Source organism: Dendrobates tinctorius, unplaced genomic scaffold (genome assembly GCF_039654945.1).
Source record: "Dendrobates tinctorius isolate UK_male_01 unplaced genomic scaffold, ASM3965494v1 ptg000097l, whole genome shotgun sequence".
NCBI classification, from domain to species: Eukaryota; Metazoa; Chordata; class Amphibia; order Anura; family Dendrobatidae; genus Dendrobates; species Dendrobates tinctorius.
Window position 1 is genome coordinate 10,549,582 of NW_027361765.1, and position 13,516 is coordinate 10,563,097.

Here is a 13,516-nt window from a genome sequence, read left to right on the forward strand (position 1 = left end):
AGAAGAAATGAAGCAGAAAATATCCTCCAAACTAGGGAAGATTGAACAGGAACTGCAGGATGCATGTAAAAGAAATGCCTCTCTGGAAAGCGGCATTAAATTTCTGCAGAAGGAGCTTCAGGGGGTGATTCTGCTGGAAGACGCAATTGCTGAGGTGGAGGGAGAGGCTCAGGAGGACACTACAGTGGTCATTCCTTCAGCGCTGCATTTGGCAAAGCTCTTCCACTCAGTAGCCAAGATTGTTTAAGATTAGAGTTGAGCGACTTTTGGTTTTTTAGGGTCGCGTTTCGTTTCGTGAAACCCGACTTTTCCAAAAGTCGGGTCGAGCAAGATCGTCCGATTATAGGGAAAAGTCGGGGTCGTCCCGAAACACGAAACCCAATGTAAGTCAATGGGGAATAAAAGTCGGCAGTGAGAGGAGGACAGGAAACACACCAACAGTGCCCATTTGAATGCCAAAAGCATCAATTCTTCTTACTTAAGCTTGTCAACCTTAATTAACTTCATAATATAAGTTACGCACTGAAAAATGGGTGTTATTTGGCTAAAGTTGTGGGGGGGAGGGCTGGCTGCAGGTTTTCATGTGCCCTGGGCGAAAGAGCGCCCCTTTAACACATACCACAACTCATCATGCTCCGATACGGCAGATAAATAGCGGTATAGTACAATGAAAAATACCTCACTTTTTACATCTCATGACGAGGCCCATCTATTTCTCCATACAGAATCATTGGTCCCATATAATGTTTGAAACAGTATATGATGAGCTCCACATAATGCTACAGTATATGTTGGTCCCCATGGATGAAGCTCCACTGTCTTATGGGCCCAAATAATGCTCCAAACATAATGGGCCCCATTTCTAATGCTCTAGTGTATAATGGGCCCTGTAAATGCTGCTCCAGTGTCTGATGTCCACCTTTGGAATGTTCCAGTGTATGGTGGGCCCCATCTATCATTCTCCAGAGTATAGTGCTCCCCAAAAATTGCTGTCCCAACATTGAAAACAATCAAATAAGTCTCCTCGCTAGGGAATCCCTGTACTTGTCTGGACAGGTGCTGTAGCTTGCTTAACAGCTCGCCAGCCGTTCTCACGCCCAGTATGGATTGCACGTGATTGCACAAAGGTTAGAAAGGGTACCGTATCCCTAGATAACATGTATGGATAGCGTACACATTCAAAATATATGTCTATACAGCATGAGGCAGGCTCAGACGGTGTTAGGCCCAGTATGGATTGCACGTCATTGCACAAAGGTTAGAAAGGGTACCGTATCCCTGGATAACATGTATGGATAGCGTACACATTCAAAATATATGTCTATACAGCATGAGGCAGGCTCAGACGGTGTTAGGCCCAGTATGGATTGCACGTCATTGCACAAAGGTTAGAAAGGGTACCGTATCCCCGGATATCATGTATGGATAGCGTACACATTCAAAATATATGTCTATACAGCATGAGGCAGGCTCAGACGGTGTTAGGCCCAGTATGGATTGCACGTGATTGCACAAAGGTTAGAAAGGGTACCGTATCCCCGGATAACAAGTATGGATAGCGTACACATTCAAAATATATGTCTATACAGCATGAGGCAGGCTCAGACGGTGTTAGGCCCAGTATGGATTGCACGTCATTGCACAAAGGTTAGAAAGGGTACCGTATCCCCGGATAACATGTATGGACAGCGTACACATTCAAAATATATGTCTATACAGCATGAGGCAGGCTCAGACGGTGTTAGGACCAGTATGGATTGCACGTCATTGCACAAAGGTTAGAAAGGGTACCATATCCCCGGATAACATGTATGGATAGCGTACACATTCAAAATATATGTCTATACAGCATGAGGCAGGCTCAGACGGTGTTAGGCCCAGTATGGATTGCACGTCATTGCACAAAGGTTAGAAAGGGTACCGTATCCCCGGATAACATGTATGGATAGCGTACACATTCAAAATATATGTCTATACAGCATGAGGCAGGCTCAGACGGTGTTAGGCCCAGTATGGATTGCACGTCATTGCACAAAGGTTAGGAAGGGTACCGTATCCCTGGATAACATGTATGGATAGCGTACACATTCAAAATATATGTCTCAGGAGGCAGGCTCAGACGGTGTCAGGCACAGTATGGATTTGACGGCCCAGATTACACAGCGGAGGAGCAGGGAGAGGTAAAGATTGCAAATGCTGGGGCCCTGCCCAAGCAAGGGGGGGCCCACTCTTGGGCGTCGGTACTGGCACTGGGCCCCTCATAGTACAGCGGTGTGTCTGACGGCGGGTGTGCACCACCACCGTCAGAGACACTTGATTGCACTATGAGGGACCCTGTGCCAGTGCCCGCGCCCAAGAGTCGGCCTACCCACCTGTCCAGGGCAACGGCACTCGCACAGTGTCGTGCGCTAGGTGGTTACCCCGGCCATGGGGGGGGGGAGGCAGCACAGTTAGGGAGTTTTAGAAAGTGGCATATGTTGATGTTGGACATTCAGCTGATGCAAAAGGCGAAATAGGTGAAGTACCAGGAAGAGGTGGACCAAAGCAAGCCATTTTTCTGTCACCCTATGTGTCATCAGGGGAAGGTGGGACAAAATCCTTGGAAACCCATGCGTGGTTCATTTTAATGAAGGTTAGATCATCCACATTTTGGGTTGACAGATGGGTCCTTTTTTCTGTCAGGATTGATCCAGCTGCACTGAAGACTCTTTCCGATAGCACACTTGCAGCTGGGCAAGCGAGCTCCTGTAAGGCATATTGGGCCAATTCAGGCCAGGTGTCCAGTTTAGCGGCCCAATAGTCAAAGGGGAATGACCTGTGTGGGAGAACATCGATATGGGAGGAAAAGTAGTTTGTAACCATAGTTGACAACTGCTGTCTCCTGTCACTTTCCATCGATGCAGTATTACCAGTTGTGTGAGCGGTATTTGAAAAATCAGTCCACAACATTGTCATGAAACCCCTGTCTCCAACGCCACTTCTGCTGTGTGCACCACGAACACCTCTGCCAAGCTGCCCCCGGCCCGTACGGCTCGTGTGAGAACCATCACCGCTGCTGTGTGCTGGGAATGCCTCAAGCAACCGATTTACCAGAGTTGCTTGTTTATTAGCCAATATTAGGTCAAGGTTCTCCTGTGGCATGATGTTTTGTAATTTGCCTTTATAGCGTGGATCCAGGATGCTGGCCAACCAGTAGTCGTCATCGTTCATCATTTTGGCAATGCGGGGGTCCCTTTTTAGGATCCGCAAGGCATAATCTGACATGTGGGCCAATGTTCCCGGTGTCAATGATGCACTGCGAGTGCTGGGTGGAGGAGCACTTTCTGGCAAATCCACATCCCTCCAGTCACGCACAAACCCTGTACCAGACCTTGCCACGCCAACATTTTCACTTGCCCCACGAGATGCATCCTCCTCCCCTAAGTAATCATCCCCATCATCCTCCTCCTCCTCCTCTTCTTCCTCCACCTCGTCCAGGAGAGGTCCCTGAGCAGACAATGGCTGAATGTCATCAAGGATTCCCTCCTCCTCTTCCTCCTCATCAACATTGGCTGCAGACGCCTGCTCCTTAAGGTGCGTCAAAGTTTGCATGAGCAGACGCATAAGTGGGATGCTCATGCTTAGGATGGCGTCGTCTGCGCTTACCAGCCGTGTGCATTCCTCAAAACACTGAAGGACTTTACAAAGGTCTTTCAGCTTCGACCACTGCACGCCTGTCAACTCCATGTCTGCTCTCAAAGTGCCTGGCCGTGTATCCTCCCACAAATGCATTATGGCCTGCCTCTGCTCGCACAGCCGCTCCACCATGTGCAGGGTGGAGTTCCACCTTGTTGCAATGTCGATAATGAGGCGGTGGTTGGGAAGGTGGAGCAATCGCTGCAGCTTCTGCATACGAACGGAGTGTACAGGCGACCGGCGGATGTGCACGCACAGTCTTCGCACCTTCTGGAGCAGGGCTGTTAACTCCGGATAATTTTTGAGGAAGCACTGCACCACCAGGTTCAAGGTGTGAGCCAAGCAAGGTATGTGGCTGAGTTTTGAAAGGGCTATGGCTGCCACAAAATTACGGCCGTTATCACTAACTACCTTGCCTGCCTCAAGATGTACACTGCCCAGCCATGACTCAGTTTGTCGCTTCAAGTACTCGGCCAGCACCTCGGCGGTGTGTCTGTCGCCCAAACACATCATCTGCAACACAGCCTGCTGACGCTTTCCACTAGCTGCTCGATAGGGGGACACATCGTGTGCAACAGTGGCAGCTGCAGATGGAGTGCTCGTACGACTGCGCTCTGTGGACGAGCTTTCGCTTCTGGAGGAGGAGGAGGAGGAGGAGGAGGGTCGAACGCCTACAGCCAACTGTTTCCTATACCGTGGGCTAGGCAGCACTGTCCCACCACCGCTGTCCCCTGTGGACCCTGCATCCACCACATTAACCCAGTGCGCAGTGATGGACACGTAACGGCCCTGGCCATGCCGACTGGACCATGCATCAGTTGTGAAGTGCACCTTTCCGCTCACTGACTGCTTGAGTGCATGGACAATGCGGTCTTTCACATGATGGTGGAGGGCTGGGATGGCTTTGCGAGAGAAGAAGTGGCGACTGGGTAGGTCATAGCGTGGTACTGCATAGGCCATGAGTTCGCGGAAAGCTGTGCTTTCCACCAACCGAAAGGGCATCATCTCAAACGAGATTAGTTTGGCAATGTGGGCGTTCAAACCCAGTGTACGCGGATGAGAGACTGAGTACTTTCTTGACCTACTCATAGTGTCTGGGAGGGTGAGCTGGACTTGAGAGCTGCATATGGTGGAAGTAGCGGTGGACAGGGCGGACTGAGAGAGGGTTGATGATGGTGATGGAGTTGGTGTTCTTTCTGATGGCCTAGAATCAGTCTTTCGTTGATATAACAGTGGGATTCCCTGACTGCTGTGGCCTTGCAACGACACCTCAACATTTGCTGCTGTGCTAACCGGTGGGCTTACAGTGGGGGAAACAATGTAGCGTTGCTGACTACCTTCGTTGTGATCAGTTGCACATGTGGCACTTGAGGTTTGGTGTTGTGTCCACGCTTGCAAGTGCATGCTGGTTAAATGTCTAAGCATGCAACTGGTATTCAAATTTTTCAGATTTTTCCCTCGGCTAAAGGTCTCTGCGCACTTCTTACAGATAACCTTGGCCTGATCATGAGGATTTTGTTCAAAAAAGTGCCACACTGCACTCTTCCTACTTTGGCAGACATTTTGCGGCCTAGCACGCTGTGATCTTTTGACCCTCTGGACAAGCTGTCCAGCAACTCTTTTGATGTTTGGAACCTGTCTTTGGAGTGCTCCGGGCCTGCCAGATAACAGCTGTTGCGATGTCGATGTCTGCTGTGGATGCTCCTCATCTGAGCTATTGGAAGCAGCACCCTCTTCCCCCAATGGATGCCAATCTGGGTCAACAACTGCGTCATCCATCACCTCCTCTTCTATGTCATGTGCACCTTTCTCTGTGTCACCGTGTATGGTGGTATAGTGTGCGGGAAGGGGCACCTGAGTCTCATCAGGGTCAAAATCTGGCTCTGTACACTGCGAGGACAATGTAGTGCTCTGAGTGAATGTACCAGCAGAATCATCCATCAGCGGCTGTGCATCAGTGCACTCCATGTCAGATTCATCTTGGCCTGGGTAATTCACCATTTGACTTGATAATCCAGGCATGGTATGTGAAAACAGCTCCATGGAGTAATCAGTAGTATGGCCTGCGTCATCCTTCAATCTTGGTTGGGGTGAAGGACACAAGGAAAGGTGTGGTTCATGAACATGAGCCTCCAATGACGACTCAGTGCTTTTACTTTTTACAACTGAAGAAGAGGAGGCGATAGAGCTGGAGGCTGAGTCAGCAATGTAAGACAAAACTTTTTCCTGATGCTCTGCCTTTAAAAGCGGTTTGCCAACTCCTAGAAAACTAAGCGTTCGAGGCCTTATGTAGCCAGACGATGACGCAGGGTCAGCACCTCCTGCATTCGGTCCTATTTTGCTCTTGCCCCTACCATCAGATCCACCACCAACACCATCATTACCAGCTGCCAACCCCCGCCCAATTCCACGGCCTCTTCCACCAGCCTTCCTCATTTTTGGTAGAAATGTAGACAAAATCCAACAAACTATATAGTAATGTAAAACAAGGTACAAGGTGTCTATAGGACAGGGGAGTTTTAGAATTTCTGCACACACTTGTGGACAGTGGACACTTGTGGATTGTGTGAGGCCCACTGATATCTGAGCGCTATGTGACACGCTCGATGGCACAGCTGCCTGTGACCAAAGTGACGAGAGGATAATGGAGATTTTGAATCTCTGCGTACACTTTTGGACACTGGACACTTGTGGATTGTGTGAGGCCCACTGATATCTGAGCGCTATGTGACACGCTCGATGGCACAGCTGCCTGTGACCAAAGTGACGAGAGGATAATGGAGATTTTGAATCTCTGCGTACACTTTTGGACACTGGACACTTGTGGATTGTGTGAGGCCCACTGATATCTGAGCGCTATGTGACACGCTCGATGGCACAGCTGCCTGTGACCAAAGTGACGAGAGGATAATGGAGATTTTGAATCTCTGCGTACACTTTTGGACACTGGACACTTGTAGATTGTGTGAGGCCCACTGATATCTGAGCGCTATGTGACACGCTCGATAGCACAGCTGCCTGTGACCAAAGTGACGAGAGGATAATGGAGATTTTGAATCTCTGCGTACACTTTTGGACACTGGACACTTGTGGATTGTGTGAGGCCCACTGATATCTGAGCGCTATGTGACACGCTCGATGGCACAGCTGCCTGTGACCAAAGTGACGGGAGGATAATGGAGATTTTGAATCTCTGCGTACACTTTTGGACACTGGACACTTGTGGATTGTGTGAGGCCCACTGATATCTGAGCGCTATGTGACACGCTCGATGGCACAGCTGCCTGTGACCAAAGTGACGAGAGGATAATGGAGATTTTGAATCTCTGCGTACACTTTTGGACACTGGACACTTGTGGATTGTGTGAGGCCCACTGATATCTGAGCGCTATGTGACACGCTCGATGGCACAGCTGCCTGTGACCAAAGTGACGAGAGGATAATGGAGATTTTGAATCTCTGCGTACACTTTTGGACACTGGACACTTGTGGATTGTGTGAGGCCCACTGATATCTGAGCGCTATGTGACACGCTCGATGGCACAGCTGCCTGTGACCAAAGTGACGAGAGGATAATAGAGATTTTGAATCTCTGCGTACACTTTTGGACACTGGACACTTGTAGATTGTGTGAGGCCCACTGATATCTGAGCGCTATGTGACACGCTCGATGGCACAGCTGCCTGTGACCAAAGTGACGAGAGGATAATGGAGATTTTGAATCTCTGCGTACACTTTTGGACACTGGACACTTGTGGATTGTGTGAGGCCCACTGATATCTGAGCGCTATGTGACACGCTCGATGGCACAACTGCCTGTGACCAAAGTGACGAGAGGATAATGGAGATTTTGAATCTCTGCGTACACTTTTGGACACTGGACACTTGTGGATTGTGTGAGGCCCACTGATATCTGAGCGCTATGTGACACGCTCGATGGCACAGCTGCCTGTGACCAAAGTGACGAGAGGATAATGGAGATTTTGAATCTCTGCGTACACTTTTGGACACTGGACACTTGTGGATTGTGTGAGGCCCACTGATATCTGAGCGCTATGTGACACGCTCGATGGCACAGCTGCCTGTGACAAAAGTGACTAGAGGATAAGGGAGATTGGATTGCTTTTAAAAAAGCAGTTTGCGGAGCAGTGGGTAAACAGCAATGCCAGCATGTCAGGAAGCCTTAAAAGGCAGCCCAACAACCAACACCACTGATACACCACAATATAGCCTCCCCTTGCACTGCACACACAGTGACTTGTGTGTTGTGCAGGCTATAGTTGAGCGACTTTGGTCGGATCGGGTTTCGTGAAACCCGAATGAAACAAAATAAGTTTCAGATGAAACTCGTCCGACTAGAGCAAAACAAAGTCGGAGTTTCGTCCGACTTTTATTTCCCATTGACTTGCATTGGGGTCGGGTTTCGGACGAAACTCCGACTTTGTTTTGCTCTAGTCGGACGAGTTTCATCTGAAACTTATTTTGTTTCATTCGGGTTTCACGAAACCCGATCCGACCAAAGTCGCTCAACTCTAGTGCAGGCCAAATCGCTAGCAGCAGAAGCAGTTTTTTTGTCTTCTTCCCTGCCTAACGCTCTCCCTACAGAATCAGCAGCAACCTCTCCCTATACTAAGATCGGCAGAAGTAAGATGGCGGTCGGCGTGCACGCCCTTTTATACCCCCTGTGACGCCCACCAAAGCAAGCCAATCACTTGCATGCCCTTCTGAAAGATGGTGGTGACCCGTGCCTAGGTCATCACGTTGCCCACAGTGTCCGTGGATCCTGATTGGCTGAAAAAGAGCGCAAAACAAACTTTTGAAACGCGACTTTGGCGCGTAAGTCGCCGACCTCGTGGCCGACCTCATCCTAGGGTCAGGTTTCGTTTCATGAAACCCGACTTTGCCAAAAGTCGGCGACTTTTGAATTTTTTCGACCCGTTTCGCTCAACTCTATTTAAGATTACAATTGTGAGTTGTGACTCAACACTAATCAAAGGCATCCACTATGGGGGAGAGATCGCTCAGCATATCAGCATTGACAGCGCCCAGCCTTCGAAGATGTTTATCTGTGATAATCTATGGAGCCTTATGTCTACAGAATGGTGACACTAAAGGTACTGTCACACTTAGCGATGTACCAGCGATCCCGACAAGCGATATGACGCGGTCAGGATCGCTGGCACATCGCTAAGTGGTCGCTAGTGAGTTGCCACACAGGCAGATCTCACCAGCGACATCGCTGGGGATGGGGGTCACTACTTACCTGTCACACCAGGCGATCCTGCGTCCTCCCGCCCGGCTCCACGCGTCGCTCGTCCTCACAGCAGGAAGCGCCGCAGGAAGCTGACGACGAGAAACAGTCCAGCGATAACCAGCGGGGGAGCGGTCGGAGGTAAGTATCAGACACAGAGATATCGCTAGCAATATCGCTATAACGTCACTAGTTATAGCGATATCTCTTAGTGTGACATGCCCTTAAAAGTAAACCTTATTTATACCCTACATCATGTCCCCTCAAGCCATTTCAAATCCTTTAACTACTTCCTGACATCCGACGTACTATCCCGTCCATGGGACCCGGGCCCCTATGCCCATGGACGGGATAGTACGTCTACCGCGATCAGCGGCCCCCACGTGGTGAGCGCCGCTGATCGCGGCCGGGTGTCAGCTGATTATCACAGCTGACACCCGGCACAATGTGTCAGGGGCGGTCACGGACCGCCCGTGACACGCTAACCCCTTGCACACCGCGATCATGACCGGGAGTTAAAGTGAAGCATCGGCAGGGAGGGGGCTCCATCTGTGCTTCCCTGAGCCCCCCACGGCAGCGCAATGTGCAGCGCTGCTCCGGGGGGCTCTTTCCCTACAGGCCCCCGGATCCAAGATGGCGACGGGGGCCTTCGGGGGCCTGCAGGAAGCTGGCTTCCTCAGTGCCTGCAAAGCGCAAGCATGAGGAAGCCTTCGGCACTGCCTGTGACAGATTGCTGATCTGTCACAGTGATCTGTGATGTGACAGATCAGCGATCTGTCACAGGACAGTGATGTCCCACCTGGGACTATGTAATAAAGTTAAAAAAAAATTAAAAAAAAGTGTAAAAATAATTTAAAAAAAAAAATCGCCAAATAAATTAGTAAAAAAAAAAAAAAATATTCCCCAATAAATTCATTTTTTGAAAATAAAAAAACCCCAAAACAATAAAAGTACACATATTAGGTATCGCCGCGTCCGTAACGACCCGCCCTATAAAACTGTCACATTAGTTAACCCCTTTAGCGAACCCCTTAAAAAATAAAAATAAAAAACGAAGCAAAAAATAATGATTTATTATCATACCGCCAAACAAAAAGTGTAATAACGCGCGATCAAATGGTACCGCTGAAAACGTCATCTTGTCCCGCAAAAAACAAGCCACCACTCAGCATCATCAGCAAAAAAATAAAAAAGTTATAGCTCGCAGAATAAAGCGATGCAAAAATTATTATTTTTTATATAAAATAGTTTTCATTGCATAAAACCGACAAAACATAAAAAAACTACCTAAATGAGGTATCGCTGTAACCGTACTGACCCGAACAATAAAACCGCTTTATCAATTTTACCGCTCTCGGAACGGTGTAAACGCACTCCCCCTAAAGAAATTCATGAAACGCTGGTTTTTGTTCATTCTGCATCCCAAAAATCGGAATAAAAAGCGATCAAAAAATGTCACGTGCCCGAAAATGGTACCAATAAAAACGTCAACTCGTCCCGCAAAAAATAAGACCTCACATGACTCGGTGGGTCAAAATACGGAAAAATTATAGCTCTCAATATGTGGTGATACAAAAACTATTTTTACAATAAAAAGCGTCTTTTAGCGTGCGACAGCTGCCAAAAATAAAAACCGCCATAAATAGTAAATCAAACCCCCCGTTATCACCCCCTTAGTTAGGGAAAAATAATAAAATTAAAAAAATGTATTTATTTCCATTTTTCCGTTAGGGTTAGGGCTAGGGTTAGGGTTAGGGCTAGGGTTAGGGCTTGGGTTAGGGCTGAGATTAGGGTTAGGGGTGTTAGGGGTTCGGGTTGGAGTTAGAATTGGGGGTTTCCACTGTTTGGGCACATCAGAGGCTCTCCAAATGCAACATTGCGTCTGATCTCAATTCCAGCCAATTCTGAGTTGAAAAAGTCATATGGTGCTCCTTCCCTTCCAAGCTCTGCCATGCGCCCAAACAGTGTTTTACCCCCACATGTAGGGTATCAGCCTATTCAGGACAAATTGCAAAACAATTTTTGGGGTCCAATTTCTCCTGTTACCCTTAGGAAAATAAAAAATTGGGGGCAAAAATATCATTTTTGTGGAAAAAAATGATTTTATTTTCACGTCCGAGCGTTATAAACTTCTGTGAAGCACTTGGGGGTTCAAAGTGCTCACCACACATCTAGATAAGTTCCGTGGGGGGGTCTAGTGTCCAAAATGGGGTCACTTGTGGGGAGTTTCAATAGTTTAGGTACATCAGGGGCTCTCCAAACGCACATGACACCCGCAGACCATTCCATCAAAGTCTGCATTCCAAAATGGCACTGCTTCCCTTCCGAGCCCCAACGTGTGTCCATACAGTAGTTTTCTCCCACATATGGGGTGTCAGCGTACTCATGACAAATTGGACAACAACTTTTGGGGTCCAATTTCTCCTGTTACCCTTGGGAAAATGAAAAAATTGGGGACTAATTGATCATGTTTGTGGAAAAAATACGATTTTTTTATTTTCATGCCCTGGCATTATAAACTTCTGTGAAGCCCTTGGGGGGTTCAAAGTGCTCACCTCACATCTAGATAAGTTCCTTACGGGGTCTAGTTTTCAAAATGGGGTCATTTGTGGGGGGTTTCCACTGTTTAGGTACATTAGGGGCTCTCCAAAGGCAACATGACACCCGCAGACCATTCCATCAATGTCTGCATTCCAAAACGTCACTACTTCCCTTCCGAGCCCCGACGTGTGCCCATACAGTAGTTTTCTCCCACATATGGGGTATCAGCATACTCAGGACAAATTGGACAACAACTTTTGGGGTCCAATTTCTCCTGTTACCCTTGGGAAAATAAAAAAAATGGTGACTAAAAGATCATGTTTGTGGAAAAAATACGAATTTTTTTTTTTTCACCCCCGGGCGTTATAAACTTCTGTGAAGCACTGGGGGGTTCAAAGTGCTCACCACACATCTAGATAAGTTCCTTAGGGGGTCTAGTTTCCAAAATGGTGTCATTTGTGGGGGGTTTCCACTGTTTTGGTACATCAGGGGTTTTCCAATCGCGACATGATGTCCGATCTCAATTCCAGCCAAAAACGTCAAATGGTGCTGCTTCCCTTCCGAGCTCTGCCATGCGCCCAAATAGTGGTTTACCCCCACATGTGGGGTATCAGCATACTCAGGACAAATTGCACAATAACTTTTAGGGTCCTGTTACCCTTGGAAAAATAAAAATTGGGGTGAAAAGATCATTTTTGTGGAAAAAATATGATTTTTTAATTGTACCGCTGTACGTTATAAACTTCTGTAAAGCCCTTGTGGGTTCAAAGTTCTCACCACATATCTAGATAAGTTCCTTGGGGGGTCTAGTTTCCAAAATGGGGTCACTTGTAGGGGGTTTCCACTGTTTAGGTACATCAGGGACTCTCCAAACGTGACATGGCGTCCAATCTGAATTCCAGCCAATTTTGCATTGAAAAAGTCAAACGGCGCTCCTTCCATTCTGAGCTCTGCCATGCGCCGAAACAGTCGTTCCCCCCCACAAATCAGGTATCAGCGTACTCAGGACAAGTTGCACAATAACTTTTGCAGTCCAATTTCTCCTGTTACCCTTGGTAAAATAAAAAAAATTGAACCTGAAGTATTTTTTTTGTGAAAAAAAGTTAGAGGTTCATTTTTTTTTAAATATTCAAAAAAATTCCTGTGACGCACCTAAAGGGTTAATAAACTTCTTGAATGTGGTTTTGAGCACCTTAAGGGGTGCAGTTTTTAGAATGGTGTCACTTTTGGGTATTTTCTATCATATAGACCCCTCAAAGTGGCTTCAAATGTGATGTGGTCCTAAAAATAAAATGGTGTTGTAAAAATGAGAAATCGCTGGTCAACTTTTAACCCTTATAACTTCCTAACAAAAAAAAATTTTGGTTCCAAAATTGTGCTGATGTAAAGTAAACATGTGGGAAATGTTAGTTATCAAGTTTTTTGTGTGCCGTATCTCTGTGATTTAAGGGCATAAAAATTCAAAGTTGGAAAATTGCAAAATTTTCAAAATTTTTGCCAAATTTCCGTTTTTTTCACAAATAAACGCAAGTTATTTGAATGAAATTTTACCACTATCATGAAGTACAATATGTCACGAGAAAACAATGTCAGAATCACCGGGATCCATGGAAGCGTTCCAGAGTTATGACCTCATAAAGGTACAGTGGTCAGAATTGTAAAAATTGGCCCGGTCATGAACGTGCAAACCACCCTTGGGGGTGAAGGGGTTAATATTATTTTTTTTTAAATAAAATATAATATTTTTCTCTAAAAAAAAAAGAATAGTTCACTGGAGATAAAACATCACATGGGGGAAAAAAGGTTAATTTCAATGAATGTGCCATCTTCCTCTCTATATTTATGACTTCAGAGCTTGATTTTTCGGCACATCACAATATTGCAAAATCGATATAACTTATGTTTTGTTATAGTAAAACTTTTGTAGTCATGCCACTAGTTTAAAGCGGTGGTCCACAGCTTTATCATTGATGGTCTATCTTTAGGAAAGATCATCAATGTCTGATTGGTTGGCCCCCTCACCGATCAACTGTTCTTGTGTCAGCTGTG

General features: G+C 47.0%; 1 pseudogene; it reads left to right on the forward strand.

Annotated features, from left to right (window-relative positions):
* The first annotated feature begins 7 nt into the window (after positions 1-7).
* On the forward strand, positions 8-8,781 carry LOC141098980 (kinetochore protein spc24 pseudogene; annotated as a pseudogene).
* Positions 8,782-13,516: the final 4,735 nt, after the last annotated feature.